The sequence below is a fragment of the Bos taurus genome, chromosome 1 (assembly GCF_002263795.3).
Source record: "Bos taurus isolate L1 Dominette 01449 registration number 42190680 breed Hereford chromosome 1, ARS-UCD2.0, whole genome shotgun sequence".
In the NCBI taxonomy this organism is placed as follows: Eukaryota; Metazoa; Chordata; class Mammalia; order Artiodactyla; family Bovidae; genus Bos; species Bos taurus.
Genome location: NC_037328.1, coordinates 128,516,219 through 128,532,279, shown reverse-complemented (window position 1 = coordinate 128,532,279; position 16,061 = coordinate 128,516,219). Strand labels below are relative to the sequence as shown.

At 44.4% G+C, this 16,061-nt stretch overlaps 1 protein-coding gene and 1 long non-coding RNA gene across 4 annotated transcripts in view; one reads left to right on the top strand and one right to left on the bottom strand.

Moving 5' to 3' along the window:
- The window catches only part of LOC101907823 (uncharacterized), a 71,491-nt gene extending 66,587 nt beyond the window's left edge, over positions 1-4,904 (bottom strand). The window contains exons 1-2 of one of the 2 annotated variants that reach the window (XR_233418.5): positions 4,718-4,904; positions 3,304-3,430 (exon numbers count right to left, since the gene is read on the bottom strand). This is a non-coding gene — a long non-coding RNA (uncharacterized lncRNA). The remainder of the gene's footprint in view (positions 1-3,303; positions 3,431-4,717) is intronic. The other variant, XR_009495447.1, reaches the window with a different exon arrangement.
- CLSTN2 (calsyntenin 2) overlaps positions 1-16,061 on the top strand; it is a 735,088-nt gene that overhangs the window by 576,171 nt on the left and 142,856 nt on the right. The gene's annotated exons all lie outside the window — the stretch shown is intronic.

The following is a 16,061-nucleotide window of genomic DNA, read 5'->3' as shown; positions in this document are numbered from 1 at the left end:
AAATACTCAAGCATATTTTAAAATCCATATAATTTCAATTTTAGCCAGCTTGATTGATTATAAAAGGTGAGATTCCTGCTTTTTCTCTTTCTCTTCAACTTTTTGTATGCATTTAGTTTGTCTTTCATAACCAGAAGTTCTAGTTTAGGCAAAATTACTTTCACTTCCCTTAACAGGCATGCATTTCCATACCTCACATCTTTTCTTAACCAAGAAACACATCCTACTTTCCTTGCATACAAAATTGTGTCCCTTCTTATTACTAATAACTTTACATATATTGCCTAGAATTCTTAACCCTTAGAAACCTTCATTTTTAGTGAAAACTAAAGAAGTAAGTGATTGTAAACCACAGGTCAGATAAGCATTTTATTTTAGATTGGCAAATTTACAAATATATTTCATAATTTCTAGAAACATGTCTTTCTTCACAGTACAGTCTTTCACTGTGATACAGAACATGTTTACTAACAGAACCAAATTTATCTTGAGTTTCTCTGCAATCGGAAGCCAAAAGTAGATAAACATGTTCAGTAATTAATATTTCATGACTCTCTTATTTTAAATGACCTAGATATTTAGCAAATTTCTATCATTTAACAAGAAAATTCAAAAGTTTCAAGATACCAAAAAGACTTTGGAGGCTATTCCTAAGTACATATACAATAAAATATAACTGTTGCTTAAAAATTGATGTATAAATTCTTATCCTATTTACACTTATGCAATGGCACCCCACTCCAGTATTCTTGCTTGGAAAATCCCATGGATGGAGGAGCCTGGAAGGCTGCAGTGCACGGGGTCACTGAGGGTCGGACACGACTGAGTGACTTCACTTTCACTTTTCATTTTCATGCATTGGAGAAGGAAATGGCAACCCACTCCAGTACTCTTGCCTGGAGAATCCCAGGGATGGAGGAGTCTGTTGGGCTGCTGTCTATGGGGTCGAACAGAGTCGGACACGACTGAAGTGACTTAGCAGCAGCAGCAGCAACTTGCTGGGCTTCCCTGGTGGCTCAGCTGGTAAGAATTCGCCTGCAATGCAGGAGACCTGGGTTTGATTCCTGGGTCAGGAAGTTCCCTGGAGAAGGGAAAGGGGATTCTCCAGTATTCTGGCCTGGAGAATTCCATGGACTGTATAGTCCATGGTGTCGCAAAGAGTCAGACACGACTGAGCAACTGTCACTTTGACTTCAACTTGTTTGCTGCCATCAATTATGTCTAAATTACCCACCAAAAACTTCATGACAAAATCAGCCATTGTCCTGAGTTATTTTAATTTTTGCTGACAAATTTTGTGACCAAGAAACATGAATTTGACTAGTAAACCTGGGTAGAATAAGTTATCTGTATTATAGTCACTGTTGATAACTTTAAAGACAGATCTGTTTAAATTAAACCAACCAACTTAAAATAGCTTTTATTTGCTGAAGATTATCCCAAATCATGTGAACTTGAAAAATATTTGAGTTTCTGTTCTATTTCTGAGAACTTCAGAATGACCAATTCATGCAAGCACTTGCATTCAAATCAACTAAATGGCTCTCTTTTACAGATTAATTTTGGTGATACCCCCCAAAGGTGGGGAAACATAACATAATCTACAACATACATACAATATAAACACACAAACATATAGCTGCAGAGAGCTTATAGCCCAGTTTCCAAATACGTGTTCTCTCTGTTTCTGTCTCTCTCCCTTTTTGTCTCATTTATTTCTTCTGGTGAGAAACTCTCAATTAAGTTTGCATTTCAAAGAATGGCTCTTTGGTCCTAAAGAAGATAGGGGTAGGAAATTTACATCACAAAGGCACAGATTAAGTGCAGGACAAGTCTGGGTCTAATGTCCTAATTTTTTAAAGCATTTTGAGAGGAATAGGTGAGGTTTGGGGGTTGACAAGACAAAAGAAAAAAGGGCCCTGCAGTGATTTGCAACATATAGACAATTGTTTCCAATTCCTTGAAGAACTGGGATGTAGCTTTTGTTTTAGGTACAATTTATGTCTTTAATTTTTTCACAGGTTTTACAATAAGTCTTTCAATGAAGCTATTTTGGAATTTCAAAAATTTCTGAAGACTTCTGCATACCTATCAAAATAGATATCCCATTCTGTTCGTATGATTTGGGAGCCCTAGCTTTTATGTTGGAGAAGGCAAAGGCACCCCACTCCAGTACTCTTGCCTGAAAAATCCCATGGACGGAGGAGTCCGGTAGGCTGCAGTCCATGGGGTCGCTAGGAGTCGGACACAACTGAGCGACTTCACTTTCACTTTTCACTTTCATGCATTGGAGAAGGAAATGGCAACCCACTCCAGTGTTCTTGCCTGGAGAATCCCAGGGACGGGGGAGCCTGGAGGGCTGCTGTCTATGGGGTCGCACAGAGTCAGATACGACTGAATCGACTTAGCAGCAGCAGCAGCTTTTATGTAGGTTTTAAAATGATCTATCTGTCCCTCATAATGGCCATTGTAATTCCTCTGAGAGTTGACAGCAATCTGGTAGATCCCTGGCTACAGATGGAGTTTAGCCCACATTTCTATCCAGCTGTCTCTAGTCACAAATGGAGCATAATCCACATTTCTGTTTCGTCATATTTTGGAACCCCCAACCTGATGGCTACTGAGCCCAGCTCTCAGGACACAAAACAAGCTTAGCAAGATTTTGCCACTTTTGAAAATATCTACAGCTTCTGGAATCACAGTTCTCAAATATAAAATAAGAAGGTATGTCAGAAAGTGGCACACTCAAGTTTTGGGTATAAAGAATCTCATTAGCAACTAGCCTTTATCTACACAATCAATACAAAACAAGACAAACATGTTCATATTAACATACAGGCAGTAACCAAGAGATGATTCTGCATCCTGGCTAAAGACAGACCTGTATGCAACACCAACAATTCCCCTGGAGGCTTGGAGAAAGGATTGAACCAGCAGACCCCAAGGACTGAGGCATTGAGGATTGATTCCAAACAAAATGGAGAACTGCAACTGCCACCAACAATTCCCAACATGGAATTTGGAGAAGAATTCCAAGCAAATGTGGAATTGCACACTAAACCTTCATCAGTTCCCAATGTGGAATCTGGGAACAGAATCAAGGGCTGGGGTTTTCCACTCAAAAATCTGAAAATTGTAGTCTGAAAGGCTAAGGGCTTGGCTCCAGGCAGAGTCATCTACCAGCTCTATTGGCTCCAGGCAGAATCATTTACCAGCTCAAACTGACCTACCTTATAAAGGAAAGCCAATTATACTGAAAGCGTGAGAGCAAAGTGAATGGAGCTCAAACTGAGAGGAACTTACCAATGGCCCTTCAAAACGGTGAGAAAGACAGTGAATTTGAAAGCGTTCACGGGGCACCATGCCTGTGTTTCCTACTGTCCCCAGATGCCATTGAAAGTTTGCTTCAGTCCCACTACTGCCATCAAATCTGTTAAAAAACAGAATGCCACCAAGTAAATGGGAGCATCTAATTGGCTTTATTCAATAATTCATGAATCAAACAGCGCCTCATCTAGTACCTAGACAGATGCTCCAAGAAGTTGTACAAAATGGAAGGTTTTTGAATAGAAGGAGGGTGGAACAAGGACACTATTAGTGGGGAAAAAAAAAAAAGAGAGAGAGAGAATAGTTTCAGACCAGCCCACTTTCTTGGGGGGAAAGGGCAAGAGTCTACCATGAAGGTTGCTTCTTCCTTTGGGGGATGGAGAGATCTCACATGACAGAGTACCCTGTTAGTGCTGAGAATAAAATTCCAGACTGCCCGATTAAGATTGCATTTCTTGACAAGGTTGGAACTGCAGTTAGGTCAAGTATTAAGTCTAGGTTTGATATCACAGGGCCTTAGCCTAGTGATGCCATTTAGGCCCTGTGGTTTTCTTCTTTTAACAGGATAATCCCCACTTAAATTGTAAATGTCAAATGTCACTATTAAGCCAGGATTCACCAAATCTAGTTGATCTGATTTTGTGAAACGGTGAGTTACAAAATGGTAGCACATCTTAAATGGTTGAAAAAAATCAAAAGATGAATAATATTTTGTGGCACATGAAAATTACATGAAATTCAAATTTTAGTGCCCATAAATAAAGTTTTTGGCATACAGTACACTCATTCATTTATGTATTATCTCATGGCAGCTTTTGCACTATGACAGCAGGGCTGAGGAGTTTCATGGGGACCAGATGGCCCTCAAAGCCAAAATATTTACTATCTGGCCCTTTCCATAAAATGTTTGCTGACACTTGCATGAAGCTATTATTGCCTGTTGACACCTTAGTGAGTAGTAGTTTATCAGAGTATCTAGGGCAGCCTAAAAAAAAACAGAACGACAAATGAACACATTTAGACAGAGGCAAAGAAGTATTGATACAAAAGTCCAAAGCAAGATTCACCACACAGAAGACAGAGAAACAATTCTAGTCCATTTTACAGATGAGGAAAACTTGGGGCAAGAGGGATTGAGTGACTTGCCCAGAACCTCACAGCTGATAGATCTGACAGATCGCAGAGATGGAATTCACATTCATGTCAGTCTATCCCAGACAGACTAAGGTGTCAAGAGGAAGGAGGAGAATAGATTAGAAAGTTGGGAATTTCCAACGAGGCAGCTTTATACAAAAGGCATCTGAGAAAGCTGTTCAAGAGACACATATGTCCTTTGGGAATATATGTAATCTCTTTATCACCTTATCTACAAAATGGTGATGAGACTTACCTTGAAGGAGCAGCTAGTGTTCAATGAAGCAATATATAGTTTGCATCTCAGTGGTGCCCAGTATTCTTTTCCTCCCTTCTCCATGCCTGACCCTTTTTCACATTTCCTTAACTGAGCCTCATCCTATGCCCTGTTCCCTTGAGATTACAGTTCATTTGAGAATAAACCCAAAAATAGATACCATTTGTCTGAGCCTCAGGTTACCTCTGGTGATCTCATGGGCCAGATAAACCCAGTGTGAGCCTAAGACCTGGGTGTTAAGTTTCAAACCAAAAGATGCCGCCCCAAGCTCAGCTTCTCCTGTCAGAGACATAGCCTGAAGATTATCCACCATCTACCCTTCTGCTCAACAGGACGGAACTTGGCTTTATTTGAGGTTCATCCCAGGGGCTCAGCTCCTTCATCCCTATGCCCTCCCTTCATTGTCCTACTGACTCTCCTCTTTATCAGGATTCTCTACCACCCCCCATCCCATATCCCCGCAGAGGGATGGGGGGGTGATGGGGCCCAGGGATGCAGCAGTCAGGTACAGAAACAGTGCAGACAGTTAGATGGCGGTGGGAAGGGCTTCATCAACACAGCTCCATCATAATTTTCAGGCTTTGCTGAAGCCCCTTCCCTGGCTAGCTTGGGTTTCCTCAACTATAAATTAAGAATCATGACCCTTGGCTCAATTATTCTGTATGATTTAGGAAGACCACAAGAGGCTCTATGTGTGGAAGTGCTAATTTAAATCATCAGGCAAATAATGTTGTGATCAAATAATGTTGTGATCAAATAATGTTGTGATAAAATATATACTATCATAAAAATGGGCACAGATACATACACACACTGAAATCCATCGAGTTGGGTAAGGCTGTGTGGCTTAAGCACCAAGTCCTTGATTTTGGAGGCTAAGACTTGGACCAAAGGGAGACAGTGAGGTGGGGTGGGAAGAGCAGTCTAGGGGGCTGAGAAACCAGGTCTCAGTCCCAGCTCAGCTCCAACCCAGCCTTCAGCCTTGAGAAAGTCACTCCTGCCTGGCTGGGCTTCCCCCAAGTGTAAAGGGCTCAACAATGCCTTCTTGTGAGGATGAGATGAAAGGTAATGTGTGTAGTACCATGTTCAGAACCACACGTGATGGGGCTTAATGAACAGCAGCTCTTTTTAGTTTCCTTTATTTCAATTCTTAAGATCACAGTGGAACATTTTGTCCCAATTCCAGTAATTAGAATCCCACTAACTCCAGTGGGTGTGACCCCAGGACTGTGGTTGTTGAGTCAGCTCAGATCTGCCAGGTGCGCCTCTGTGCTCCCAGAGAGGCTTCATGGGGCTCTCCTGCGCTGTGAATAATGACCTGTTGGGACACTGTGGACACAGTCGGTCCTTAAGGTGCAACAGATGGTTCTGAACAGGATGTTGATTTACCTACTCAGTGATTTCTTTATTTGGCCGCGCTGTGCAGCCTGCATGTGGCTTCTTAGGTTTCCAATCAGGGATTGAACACTAGCCCACTGCAGAGAAAATACAGTCTTCCCCACTAGACCACCATGGAAGTTCCTCCATGACTTTTTAAAGCACTTAAAGACTAGCTGGATAAATGTGCCCACCCGAAAACCCGGCTCCCCCAGGCTCCATGTGAGCCTGGGGGGAAATGAGCCCCAAGGTTTCTGGGTCCATAATCTCAGTCCTGAGGGGGAGGGGGGAGTGGACTGCACTCACCGCAAGCAGCACTCAGCCACATTAATAGTCACTGCTGACCGAGCACTTCCTGTGTGCCATGCCCTGTGTGTGGCTGAGGCAGGTACTCATGTACCCAGTCACTCTTCATCACACCCTGAAAGCTGTGTTCTTCCCGTTTTGCAGACGAGGACTTGGTGGTTGAGACTCTTGCCAGCCAGCTACTAATATCCAGGACCAGCCTTCAAATCCAGTCCTGTCTGCCTGCAGGACCACTGCTCATTCAGCTGCAGTGTCTCAAAGCAAAGGAGGACACTGGCCTCCTTGGGAGACCTTTGAAAGAAAGGTGTCTTGGGGACAGTCCCACAGTTGGAACCCTTTCCTCATGTTATAAAGAAAACGTGTTGTTGAACAGTAAGGAACCATGAGAGAGGATGGTGGCTTGCCAGATAGTGGTGGGGAGAGTACCACTCCTGCCATACAAGCCCACAGGTGATGCCTGCCTTTGTTCAGGACAGCAGGGCATCTATAGGCCTTCTTGGATGACCCCTTGAACCCTGGGAAGGGGATGGACTTGCCAGAGGACATCCAGATGCTGAGAGGTGGAACCAGAGCTGGTATAGGTCTCCTGACTCAGTGCCCCAGCCCACCTGCCCATCTCTCCATGGACCTGGGTCTGCCCCCAGAGCCGCTTGTAGTCAGCCAACTCCCTCTTCCATGGACAGTTCTTTTAAATACTTGCAGGCAACTTGAATTCCTCCCTGAAGGGAGTCAACAGAGAGTGGGGCTTGGGAGGACTGCTCCAAAGCCAGAAAGATCTGGATTCACATCCAGGTTCCATCACATCTTGGCTCAGGGACATTGGGCAGGTCACTTACCTCTTTGAGCCCTCAGATATGGTGTCTGCAAGAAGAGACTAAGAATAGCATTTGTCTCAGAGGGTCGTCCCAAGACAGAACTGTGCTGAGCTCACAGGAGCATCTCCGTTTGAACCATGAAGGAGATGAAGAAACAGAGGCCTCTAAAGTGGGCTTAGGAGTCAGGCCAGCTAGTTGGTGCCATTTGCTGGGGAGGTGCTCTCAGGCAGGTCATTTCACATCTCAGCCTCGGTTATATGGCTCTCAGATCAGATCAGATCAGTTGCTCAGTCGTGTCCGACTCTTTGTGATCCCATGAATCACAGCACGCCAGGCCTCCCTGTCCATCACCAATTCCCGGAGTTCACTCAGACACACGTCCATCGAGTCAGTGATGCCATCCAGCCATCTCATCCTCTGTCATCCCCTTCTCCTCCTGCCCCCAATCTCTCCCAGCATCAGAGTCTTTTCCAATGAGTCAACTCGTCGCATGAGGTGGCCAAAGTACTGGAGTTTCAGCTTCAGCATCATTCCTTCCAAAGAAATCCCAGGGCTGATCTCCTTCAGAAAGGACTGGTTGGATCTCCTTGCAGTCCAAGGGACTCTCAAGAGTCTTCTCCAACACCACAGTTCAAAAGCATCAATTCTTCGGCGCTCAGCCTTCTTCACAGTCCGACTCTCACATCCATACATGACCACAGGAAAAACCATAGCCTTGACTAGACAAACCTTTGTTGGCAAAGTAATGTCTCTGCTTTTGAATATGCTATCTAGGTTGGTCATAACTTTCCTTCCAAGGAGTAAGCGTCTTTTAATTTCATGGCTGCAGTCACCATCTGTAGTGATTTTGGAGCCCAGAAAAATAAAGGCTGACACTGTTTCCACTGTTTCCCCATCTATTTCCCATGAAGTGATGGGACCAGATGCCATGATCTTCATTTTCTGAATGTTGAGCTTTAAGCCAACTTTTTCACTCTCCACTTTCACTTTCATCAAGAGGTTTTTGAGTTCCTCTTCACTTTCTGCCATAAGGGTGGTGTCATCTGCATATCTGAGGTTATTGATATTTCTCCCAGCAATCTTGATTCCAGTTTGTGTTTCTTCCAGTCCAGTGTTTCTCATGATGTACTCTGCATATAAGTTAAATGGCTCTCAGCATCGGTGAAATGGCCCTCCTACTTTTGGAGGGCCTGCTCCCTTTCTCAGTTGGATGCCATGCAGACTGATAGCACATACAAAAGGCCCAGCAAGAGTTTACTAAGTGGTGGTTTCCTTCTTGCTCTGCGTTACTGAAAGGCATCATCAGCCTAGACACTGATATTTATCATCTGAACATCAACCAGACACTTGATTCTCATGATGAATGTGACCACAGCCAGCCACTCACCTCTCCTTGCCAAGCTCATCCTCATCTCTAACAGGGGCAGAATAATGCCAGCAACCCCTCTCTGCATCCTCATCATGTGGCTCTTGGTGGACTGAGCAACAGACTGCAGAGCTAGGAGTCCACCCTGGACTCACAGAGCGAAGCATGTAGTGACCCTGGAGATGCCAGGACGGTGGCCGAGAGCACTAACTCCGCTCTAACCATGCAGAGGGGTGGCTGAGGTCCCAGCACATAAGAGATGCTCTCAATGCTTCCATTCAACACAGGGAACTTCCCCCAGGGCCCGGCCTGAGCCAGGTGAGTAGGGCACCCTGGGGTCAGGAGCTGGAAGAGGGAAGAGAGCAAGCAGGTGACCAGATCCTGAATATATGATTCCAATCCGAGGAAGTCAGAGCAGGGACAGGGCCCAGGGCCTGGAAGAGCAGAGAGCAGGGGTGCCTAAGCCTTTGGAAAGGGATGAAGGGGCACTGAGGCTTATTGAGGGGCCAGTACAATTTGCCAGGTGCCCTGAGAAGGTAGGGATGGACGCTGTGATGGGAAGAGGCAGGGAGGAGTGCTCCAGCAGAGCCTAGTCCTTCAGTTCTGCACCTTCAGTTCAGAATCATGCCAGCCATGGGTTCTTGTCCATGTCCAACTCAGCATTTCTTGTTCTATGAGCAAGGAGAGACAAGAGTTCAAGTTGCAGATAAGAGTGTGGAGAAAACTCGGCACGAGTGGATGAACCAGTATGCATTTCCCTGTTTGTTCTCATGACAGATGCAGTCAGATTTCCAAAGTGGACAGTGAATGAAGTAGACAGAACTTTCCAGAGAGATTCTGTTCAGCTGTGGGTGTACCAGCCAGACTTCACTGGAGCCCAAAGGAGCGTGGTGGGCCTCAGCAGGTGGGAGTGGGAGTTTCCCTTCTCCCTCCCTTCCCATGGAACAGAGTCAGTCGCTGAGATCTATGGGCCTTCAGAGCATCCACAGTTGGGGTCCTCAGCAGGAGGCTGATCACCCTGGTCAGGAGGGCAGGGCAAGGTATGGGCACATGGGCCCAGAGCAATGTGGAAGCTCAAGGGGTCTGGAGAGGCTTGGAGCTCCCCTGTCAGACTGTGGGCCAATGTGGAGTATCTGTCTGGGGCTGTAGAAACTAGTACACTCTGAGGATGATGAATTTCTGATAATCTGGTTGATGGAAATTAGTATCTAGAGTGCAATGTGACCTCATTTTCAGCCTAAGACACGTGGGTTGTTCAGCCTTATTTCAGCGTTGAGTCATTTGTGGGAGGCCAGAAGCCCCTCTCTCTCTCCCAGTGCCGGGTCTGTCTCTGACCTGCATCCCTAGGTGACAGCAGCCAGTGATACTCAGCAGCACCCATTGGCAAGGAGTACAGCAGGGCCCATCTACCCACTGAGGTCTGGTGAATGGCAGCCACATGTGGACTGACTCGCCCACCTTCTTCCCGGCTACAGGCCCAGAAGCACAGTGACAGCATGCCACTCCCTGCCAACCTCCAAGGCTTTTGCTCTTCAGGCTCTCAGCCCACCATGGATTTGTAACACCCTTCATGACTGAATGCAAGATAAAGCATCCCATGCCTAGTGTGTGGGCGGCGCTCAGACCCGCCAACAGGAGCTCTGTGGCAAAGGGAAGCGGCAGGTTGTCTGTCTGCCCAAGTGGCCAAGGGAGAGGGATGGTTTTCAAGCAGCATTTACAAGTTCTGTATGATAAGTAGCAATTGGACCACAGCAACTTTTTAATATAAATATATTTTAAATTATAAAGTGTTTCCTGCTCATTTGCAAAGAATGTTTTAATATATATACTTAAGTTTCATTCATCTCTTTGTGGCTGTGCTGGGTCTTGTTGCTGAGCGGGCTTCCTCCTGGCTGCAGTGAGTGGAGGCTCCTCTGTGTTGCGGCGCTCAGTCTTCTCATTGTGGTGGCTTCACGTGTTGTGGAGCGCGGGCTCTAGGGTGCGCCAGCTTCTGTAGCTACCAGGCTCTAGAGTTGTGGCACATGGGCTTAATCGCTCCATGGCATGTGGGATCTTCCTGGCCCTTGCGTCTCTTACACTGGCAGGCAGATTCTTTACCATTAGCACCACCTGGGAAGCCCTTGAAAAGAAACTTTTTAAAGATAATAATTACAATAAAAGTTCCCCATGATCCAATGAACGCAGTATTATCAATGTTACAGTATACTTTTCTCCCTTCATACACAGTCATTTGAACTTTGCGTGTTTCCCACTTAACTTGGTGCCACATGTATTATCCCACTTCATGAAACCATACCGCCCTCTCATCAGCTGCCTAACATTCTTTCAAAGAAGGTCAAGTGTGCCTGATGGGGTTCCTGAAGTCAAATGGGACAAAGTGATTGTCCAGCTTTAGCTTGGTTCTGCTTTTCTGTGTATCAGTGAATATCTGTGCAAAAATCTTTGTCTGCATTTTGGAGTACTTTCTCAGGAGTATTATCACCTGGGCCAAAGCATATGGTCATTTTGAGGCCCAAGATATGTTTTGCCAAGCATCAGTCTAATCATCTGTGATGACTCCCACTGCCCATCCATGTGAAGGACACCTCTCCCCAGTCCTGGGCGCTTGGACTCTGATTTCCAATGTATTTGATGGACTCTGCAGCTTTGTGCCATATTTTCCAAAGAGATGATAATTTGGTCCCAATTTTAGAAAGTCAGTCAGTGAAATGAAAAACCCTGCAGTCCTCTAATATCACCTGGAGTTGTGGTCCTTTTGTTTAAAAAAATTAATTCTGCAACCATGTGCCACTGATCTATCGATTAAAAAGATTTACGTGACTGGAGTCTGAAAAGTTTACATAAGCCATCTTTACAAAAAGACTAAAAGTGTGTGTTTGAAAAACCATATGCTTGCATTGTAAATGCTTTTCAAGGCTATAAAAGTAAAGATTCTTGAAGAATAGCTACTCCATCTTGTACCAATAATGCATTCGTCCCAAGATAAGAAAATTGCCTGGAAAATGCTCATGTTTATTGGACATAAGAAAGAAAAGCTTCTATAAATCCAAGAGAAAGTACCCTGATTGGTTGAGTTAATGATTTCCCCCTTGGGAGACTTGTCTTCCAGAATGGCTGCTCTTAAATTGCCTGGTTTCTGCCCCTTTCCAGCATCAACTCTGCTGGACATGTTTCTGCATGTGAGCTGAGAATCTCTGGGAATGAAAAGGGTGGGGAGTAAAAGTAGCCAAATTTGGCATGGGGCCCTGGTTTTTGAACACCATGTGGTTCACTTCGGTGGCAGCACTGACAGTCCCGGAGAGTGTGGAGCCAGGGCGAAAGGGGGAGGACCCAAGCTTTAGAGAAGGTGTGCCTACATCAGCAAGTTCAGAGGCTTGTTGGAAAACTAAGGTGCTCCCAAGGGCATCAGAGGACCAGTGAATGGATTCCCTCCTAGCATGCAAACAGCCAGGGGCTGACCAGATTGGGGTGCAGTGCCAAGGGGGCCTGTGTCAGGCATGGGAGCAGAACAGACCTCACCCCCGGCTGAGGGCAGATCTGGAGACACAGTGCATGGAGTGAACCCTAAACCCAGCCCAGCAGAACAGCAGCAGCATCCTCAGTTCAGAGAAGCTGGAAGGAGCAGGAGAATCCAAGAATAAAGACAACAGGAAGAAAGGCTGACCAGAGCAACGGGCCAGGAAGATTCCCAGAACCCAGAACATGAGCACAGACACCTTCCACGAAGCAGCCATATCATTCATTCCCCAGATATGTAGTGAGAACCAGCCATGTTCCAGGAACTGCACCAACCACTGGAGATTTCAAATCTAAGCAAAGGAGGCAACCCGCTCTTGTGGAACTCGTGATGGTAGATGAAGATGGAGGTGAGGGGTGAGAGTTTCAGGTGGAAAACAATCACGGAAGTAAATGAACAGCTTAGTCTACTGTTCACAATCAGTCATGTGGCCAACCCCAAAATCACCGGGGAAGGGAAGTGTACTCCTTCCACCGGAGGAAGGTATCAATGAAAACAGTCAATAAACAATCAATAATAAGGGTAGAAAAGAATTTTATTTGAGTCAAACTGGTTTAAACCAGAAGCCAGCTTCCTAGATTACTCTGAGAAACTGCTCCAGAGAAGCAGAGTTTTCATCACAGTTTTGTATCTTGTCAGAACAAAGAATATTAAACAAGTCATGGTTACATTTCTTTAAGATTTCAAAAAAAAAAAAAGAACTGACCAACATGCACACAGCGAGGCAGTATGGCTTTGGCACCTGGGAAGGGAGTCTTATCGTCAAAGGAGTACCAGCATTCGTGTACCAGGTAGAGGGGCATTTAATCCTTATTTTTAACACGGACATTGTTTGCTTCTGGCCAGTGTGCCCTTTTCTTTCATGATTAAAGCAGATGTATACTGTGTGTTTGATAGGCCACAAACAGGCTATTTTAGTTAGCAGAAACTTCAAGTTACCTCACATGTAAACCAAAGTGACTTCCCTATATCTCAATATATGAAAAAATGTTTTATCAATCACATGGTCAGGAGGTATAATCTAATGCCTCACAACTGGAAGTGGCTCTGTCTCCACTAAGAGCTCTGGCCTTGCATCTGTAGTTCTTCTGGAATCAGAACCCACACAATGTGAAGAAAGAAAAGAATACTTGTTCTAAGCTCATTCGGTGTCAAGTCCTACTCTGCTGGGTCAGCTTTCAGGCAGCAAATAGATCTCCCTGTGGTCATCCTGCATAGGGAGCAGAAATCCCTTCTCAGGCCCCTCCCTGACTGTTGGAAGTCACGAATGTGGTGAGAGATGGAGTGGGAGTTTAATGCCCAATATGTTTTGGCTGAAGCTCCAATACTTTGGCCACCTGATGTGAAGATCTGACTCAGTGGAAAAGACCCTGATGCTGGGAAAGATTGAAGGCAGGAGGAGAAGGGAACGTCAGAGGATGAGGTGGTTGGATGGCATCACTGACTCAGTGGACATGAGTGTGAACAAGGCCTTCACTGGGAGATAATGATGTGCTGCAGTCCGTGGGGTTGCAAAGAGTTGGACACAACTTAGCGACTAAACAGCAAATTGTTTTGGCTGGTCATTTCCAAGTCTGTCTCTGCATCCAGATCACTTTGGGGAGGAAGGTTGATTAAAATCACAGATTCCAGGGCTTCCTCCTCAAAACCTTCTACTGGGATCTCCCAAGGTGAGACCCAAAAGGCTGTCTTGAGAACTTTTACAGGTGATTCTCCTGAAGCCAGCCCTGACCCTGAATCTGTGTGTAGACAAGAATTTGGGGAGTGCAGTGTGAGCTCCATGTAGATGAGGTAAATTGCAAGCCCTGTGAATTGGGAAGGAGAGGGCACAGTCTAGATTGGAGCAATTATGGAGGAATCCCTGGAAGAATAATTGGATATATTGTGGTTAGGGAATGTTAACCACTGTAGATTAGAAGGTCATAAAGAGAGGTAAAGTAGGAAGTTGTTGTAGTGATTTGTAATGATGGTTGTAAAACTGGAGTGGACTAGGACATGGAAGCAACCTAGATGTCCATCGGCAGATGAATGGATAATAAAGCTGTGGTACATGTACACAATGGAATATTACTCAGCTGTTAAAAAGAACACATTTCAGTCAGTTCTAATGAGGTGGATGAAAATGGAGCCTATTATAAGAGTAAAGTAAGTCAGAAAGAAAAACACCAATACAGTATATTAATGCATATATATGGAATTTAGAAAGATGGTAACAATGACCCTATATGCAAGACAGCAAAAGAGACACAGATGTAAAGAACAGACTTCTGGACTCTGTGGGATAAGGTGAGGGTGGGATGATATGAGAGAATAACATTGAAACATGTATATTAGCTGTATGTGAAATAGACCACCAGTCTAAGTTCGATGCATGAAACAGGACACTCAAAGCTGGTGCACTGGGACAACCCAGAGGGATGGGATGGGGAGGGAGGTGAGAGGGGGGTTCAGGATGGGGGACACATGTATACCCTTGGCTGATTCATATCAATTTATGGCAAAAACCACCACAATATTGTAACGTAATTAGCATCAATTAAGATAAATAAATTAATGTTTAAAAAGGAATTTAAACAAAACCTGGAGTGGAAAGAGTTTGATCTCAGGAGTCCTCTAAAATTCAGAAACAGAAGGGCATTAGTAGCCCTGTAGATATATAGGGTAAAATGTTACAATGCTCTAAAGTATTGCCTTCTAGATTTTAAGTCTTTGGATGTAAGTTTTAGGAAATAGGATATTATTTAGAGTAATGCTTCTGGACTGAATCTAAGCTCGTGCTGCTCAATGCCTGACAGGTCAATAAATCAAGGGACAAGTTGTTGGGGCAAGGAATAGCGACTTTATCAGAAAGCCAGCAGACTGAGAAGATGGTCAAATGGTGTCCCAAACAAGTATTGTATCAGAGTTAGAATTCAGGCTGCTCTTATACTAAAAGGAGAGGGGGGTATGGTTGGTTGTTGCAAACATCTTGGTGTTAGAATCCTTTGTTCTTGCAACTATGCAGGTAGGTCAGGTCATGAGGTTTCTACAGACCTCCAGTAAGACAAATGTTATTCTCTGTTCTGTAATTTCTTATCTCTATATAAATGGAAAACTTTTATACTCTTAAAGATTAGAGCATTGAGAATAGGTTATCATGTATATTTCAGGGAATTAGCAACATTCTTGTAGCCAAAAAATAGAATACAAAGGTTAAAATAAAAGAAACAGATCTAATAGAAAGTCAGGTTTATTCTTCCCTATTGTACTTCTCAAATCACCTATGGTGAAGGATTGGCTTTTTTCCCAATCATCATGAACCTTAATTCTTTAAAAACAATGAGACAAATTTCTAGAAAAATGAAATAAATAGCAAAGACATTCAAAATGTAAGCCAATTTTTAAGTATTATTGGATTTGATAAGCATAAAATCACCCTGTCAAATTGCTATAAAGTTTTTTAAAATGTTACCCTGGATTTCTATGGCAGACCTATAACAAGTAACTCCAAGGCCACACCCCTCTATAGACCACAGTAAGTAGCATTGTCCCAGAATCTGTTGTTTCCTTTGCCCTCCACAAAATCAGAAATGGTTTAGGCTTGGGATTCTCAGATGGCGCAGTGGTAAAGAATCTGCCTGGCAAAGCAGGAGACCGTAGAGATGTAGGTTTGATTCCTGGGTCAGGAAGATCCCCTGGAGTAGGAAATGGCAACCCACTCCAGTATTCTTGCCTGAGAAATCCCCTGGACAGGGGAGCCTGGCGGGCTACAGTCCATGGGATTGCAAAGAATTGGACACAAATGAGCATGCACATGCAACATGCAGATCTTTTTAATTTAATCTGATCATAAGCATCTTTATATGATCCTTACTTACCTCATGGTACTGGTTCTCCTGACTGACAATAATAGGCCAGGGAAGAGGGTATGATAGAAGCCCCTGATTTTGTCAGGGAGCTATT